Here is a 5637-nt window from a genome sequence, read left to right as displayed (position 1 = left end):
CTCTGGTTTACGGAACAGAAGAAGTTATACCAGTCGAGGTCGAAGAGCCCAACCTAAGGTACTCCCATAAAAGCGGCACCAACAATGACAAGAGTAGAAGACAACACCTCGATGAGATCGACGAACAAAGAGATGTGGCATACATAAGGATGGTCGCCGAAAAACATAATGCAGAACGTTACTACAACAAAAGGGCAAAGGTCTGACTACTCAAAGTCGAGGACTAGATACTCAAAGCCAAAACCCAAGCAAGCAGAGATCCACGAGAAGGCAAATTGGGAACTAACTGGGACGGCCCGTACAAAATTATAGGCAAAACAAACAAGGGTTCGTTCCAACTCGAGACAATGGAAGGAAAACAGTTACCAAACAATTGGAATACCAGCCACCGCAAATACTTCAACTTCTAAAAAATGAGAAATGCCCCCCAAGTCGTACTCTTTTTCCCTCACTTGAGTTTTGTCCTATTAGGGTTTTCTCAAGGAGGTTTTTAACGAGGCGACGAGAGGGACACTTTGAGTCGAAGTATATGAAGAATGGACTGATTTCTTTTTTATTGCCTGACTCCTCAAGATTCTCCAAGTCGAACAATGAAGGGACTAGATATACCGGGACTAGGACTAGAATACTAGCCAACGCCCAAAGTTTGTAACTTTCTCCAATTATGTAATCAGAGCAGCAACGTCAAAGTAATAGAAACTCACATTTATCTAAATTTCTTTAACGAAAGGTTAATTTTGACCAAGTTCGAACAACACCTACCGCCCCTCGGTCGCGACTTAATGAAAGGTTAAGTTCGACCAAGTTCGAACAACACCTACCGACTCTCGGCCACGACATAACGAAAGGTTAAGTTTGACCAAGTTCGAACGCCACCTGCCGGCCCTCGGCTGCGACTTAACGAAAGGTTAAGTTCGACGAAATCTCAAATAAACACCTACTGGCCCAAGGCTGCAACTTAAATAGGAGGTTAAGTTCGATCACGCTCGAATAAACACCTACCGGCCCTTGGCCACGACTTAATAAAAGGTTAAGATTGACCAAATTGGAACAACACCTACCGGCCCTCGGCCACACTCTAACTAAGAAACATGGACCTACATAAAAGGACTAATATGTCCCAAGGCTATTCGGCTCAAAGGCCATGATCATCCCGAAGGCAACAACAACAAAAAGAACAAAAAGCAAAACGTGCAGACAACAAAAGCAAAAAATATACAAGTACAGAAACAAACCACAGGAATGGAAGAAGGCACAAGGAAAAACTTTGATATTTCATACTTAAATAAGGAGTTTTTTTACAAAGCTCTTGAAGACGCCGGAAAAAATACACATCAAAGTTAAAAGAAAACCACTGGCCATCGTCATCACGGCCTCGAGCACCCTCGCCAGCTCGGTCTTCAAAGACGTCACCACCCTGACCACCGATACCATCACCGTCTCGGCCACCAGCATCCTCTACATCCTCTCTCTAAGGGTAAACAAAATCATACCAGGCGTTCTCCTCAAGCCTATCTATGACCTCTTCCTCATCGTCCTCACCAGGTCGAGGCGTAGCAGGGTCATAGCTACAAGCAAGCCGAGCTTCGTAAGCCTTAACCCGAGCATCATCAAGGGCCACCTCAAAAACGGAGCCCATTTCATGCAAATCTCAAAACACATCCAGTCGGGCCTCAACATGGATCCACTCTTTGTATAACTCCCGAGGGACGTTGGTTGAAATCAGAAGCATTGGAAGAAGAAGGTCGCGTAAGCAGTTGGGTTTTCTCGACCTCTAGAGCGGCAACTCGATCATAAAGCTCGGAGGTTTCCCTGTCTAGCTCCCCGATCCTCTCCTCAAGCAAGTCCTCCTTAGCCTTTGCCGTTGACAGGTCATTCTCCCACTCAGAATGAAGAGTTCTGTTTGCCAGCTCAAGGATCTCCACCTTCCTCCGAGCATCCAACCGATAAGACTCTGCCTGCTCAAGCTCCTCCTGCTTCTCGGCAATTTAACTCCTAAGAGCCTCCATCTGAAACTGGCACTCATATAACTGCACTTGCAATTGGACCACCTGAGCTTGAAGGTCGTTGCATTGGGCCTCCACGCCCTTACTGAGCTCCAGATCCTCTTCATTGGCCCTCAGCTTTCCCTCAAGGATGATAAATTTCTCCACGGCCTCCATAAGCTCATCTTCTTTCTTATTTAAAAATTCTTCTTAAGGCCCGCATGTCACCTTCCTTACAAAGCTGATTCCGAAGCTCCTGGTACTTCCTACAGTACTCGGTATACTTTCCTTTCAACTTCATAAAAATCTTTTTATGCCTCTTCTCCCTCCGAACACTCTCAATTTCCAAAATAACCATCCACAAATCAAAGAAAAGAGGTTAGAACTTAAAAATTGGCTAAGGCATAAGGAAAGAGGCAGGTAGTAGTCGTACTTACCCTGAGAGCGAGGCCGATGATGCTCTTCGACTGAGTACTGTCATTTATCTTCTTGAGGGTCTCACCCTCGACGTCAGAACAAAGAGGACCGGGGGTAGGAACTACATCCTCAGTGTCAACAAGCAAATCTTGATCCATTGGGATCATAATAGTCCTTGAACCTCCCTCCAGCCTCACCTCGAGTTAGGTGAGCCCCTCATCGATCATTCTCATATCGTCCACAATAATGTCAGAACCCGACTCGTTGCCCTCCTCGATGATAGTTTTCCCTCTGACATCAGCAGGCGTAGAAATATCCATTGTCACCTGAGAAGACGAACCCTGCTCTTGCCTCAGAAGTGCGGGACCGCCGTCAAGTGCCCCCACAAAGATCGTCTCCCCCTCGGGATGCACGGGCACGTCCACGGTCATCTCCTCCAGTTATGAGGCTTGGTGCTCACCCCGTCATTCTCACTTATATGAAACTTTATCGTCTCCCTGAGAACCAAGTCGTCCCCTAACGAGTCGACAATGACTCGATCTCCCTCCCCCCTCCCCGGTGTCCACGGCTCTCCTTTTGTGAGGACTTAAACCCCCATCACGGGGGAGACCTCGTCATCCTCATCAATCAAGGAAAACAGCTAAGGAACAGAAGTAGCAGTTGGGACGGAGGCAGATTCTTGGACCGCAGCAGCCAAGACGGGGGCAGGTATTAAAGGTACAGTAGTCGCAATGGGGGCAGAAGCCGAAGGTGTAGCAGCCTTTCTCCTAAATGAGGGAACAGGCGCCCTGCTCCTTCGAGAACACCTCCATCCCCCCACAGCCAAACCTGAGAGAAAGAAACACATAAGTTAGCAGAGCAAGCCAATGTACGACAAAGAGGTTCAACGGCCACGGCCAAGAAAAGGAAGTTACCTGCAAAGAGGAGAGCCGGTCTGAACTTCTTAAAGAAGCTCGGCCAGTCGCGAATCCCTAGAGCATGAGGGAGAATCTACTCGTGCTAGTTGGTAATGCACACGACTAGAGGAGGAGGTTGGTTATTGGCTGCAAGGAAGGAAAAATCATTCAGCTAGCTCTAAATAAGCGAAGAGATGTAAAAGATGAAAAGGGAAAAAACTCTACACTCACGTGTATAATTCCAAGCCTCAGGGAAGCCGTCGACATTAGTCACGACATCCTCGGTCCTAACATAAAAGAAATATAGCCAAAATTTGTGATTGGCCTTATCGTCCATCTTAACCACCAAGCACTTACCTCCACAGTGGCGAAGGCTTAACATCGTCCCTCTATAGAAGCTAGGGGCGAACAGGTGTACCAAATGCCGCACCGTCACTTCGACCCCGGCAATGTCGGCAAATTTGGTCAACATCTTGATGACTTTGTAGACGTAAGGTGCGCGGTGAGCGGGAAAAATGCCGTAGTGGCGATAAAAATCCTCCACGAGCGGGAGAAGAGGGAACGAGTAACCGATAAGGAAGGGGTAAGCGTATAAAGCGCAGTACCCAGGGTAGTGAACATGCACTTCGTCTCCTTCAGTGGGGATCAGTTCGATGTGGTTGAGGAGGCCAAACTTGGCATTAAATTTAGCCAACTGTTTGGATGTCATCGTCGATAGGAAATTCCTAGGTGGCGCGTCTAGTTATCGGTGTCGATCAGACCTGGCTTCTGGGTTGCAGGGAAGTATCTCCTCCACCGACGGAAAGGCTTCATCCTCAACAATGGCAGCAACATTCTCCTTGTGAGTAGGAAACACAACCGCCAAGGGAGCAACGTGACTCCCTTCACCAGCATTAGATGATAGGTTTGACATGTTTATAAGAAAGTAAAGAAGGAAACTGGGAAGGAAATTTGGGATATGGAAGAGAGCAAAGATACAGAGAAGAGTGGTTTAGAGAGAATTTGAAATCTCAAAAGTTTGGGGGAGTAAAAGTTTCAAATTCAGATTTGGCTATCCCTATTTATAGAGATTAAGGCACCAAATCCGAAATGTTTGTCTTAAGGCGCACCAAACCCAAAACGACTCATCATGACTAGCACCGAAATCGTAACGGCATATCCCATTAAATGTCACATGCAAATCGATGCAATACATCAGGAACAAGCATCATCATGACGCATGACGTCATGATGTCACCCCCTCTCTTGGACTAGATGTCTCCAACAAATCACCCGAGAAATTTAAGCACTTTGAAATATGCGGCCCACAAAGAGCCACATTGCCTGCTCGCTACAACGACTATGACCCATGTTATATGTTCGATAAGCTCGACCATGAACGACATTATCTGCTCATCAAACTCGCCTACGAGGGCGACCTCAACAAGCGGAGGGCCAAATATTATCTTAGTTATGTTTAAACTATATCAACATTAAGAAGGCCTGCAAGAGCTATCATGTGTCACCAATATGACTTCGACAAAAGTCATATTCAAGGTCGAAATGATCTAACAAGAGATGAAGGGCGGGGTCGAGGAGTCAACTGAGATCAAGGTCGAGGACAAGCACTCTCCTTTAACGGAGTAATAACGGCTAGTTTTAGGATAAGACTTTAACGAGAATATTCCAGATAATATTCTCTGGATATGTGCTATTAGGGTTTTTTGGCATATGTTCCCTTATAGATAGAAAGAGACATAGTTATAGGGGATATTGAATACTCACTTGTAAGACAAAACATTGACATTCTCTGAAGATTCTTGATTTATTATAAACATACAAAATAAACCTTTTTCTTTAGATTCTTGTCGAACTTTTCTCCCATGATCCAAGGAGAATTCGAATATTCAAAGGCTGTCACGATCCAAAATCCAATATAGGTCACGATGGCACCCAACGTTGTCATTAGGTAATCCAACAGTGAACTAACAACTTAATTATTTATTTTATTATTTTCGAAATCATAATTGTAATTAACTAAGGAGGTTTACACCTCTAAAATCACAAGTACATACATAACTAGTAGTCTGAAAAAGGAAATGAAAGGTGATAATAATATACAAATCCGTAGTCATCAACTAGAATATCCCAAAACTCGGTGTCACAAGTGCATGAGTATTTACTAAGGAGTATAATATTATTACAACATATGTCTGGAATGTAAATAAGACAGGATACAGTAAGTAATACGATGGAGACTTTGTGGGCTGCGATACGTATCCTGAAATTTGCAGCTCACCATAAAGTCCCCTCAGCAGCTGCGCGTATGCGCTAAGGTGACCACCAAATAAACCTGTTAG

The sequence above is a fragment of the Nicotiana tomentosiformis genome, chromosome 12 (genome assembly GCF_000390325.3).
Source record: "Nicotiana tomentosiformis chromosome 12, ASM39032v3, whole genome shotgun sequence".
NCBI lineage: Eukaryota > Viridiplantae > Streptophyta > Magnoliopsida > Solanales > Solanaceae > Nicotiana > Nicotiana tomentosiformis.
The sequence above is the reverse complement of the archived record's forward strand: the minus strand, read 5'-3'. Positions refer to the sequence as shown.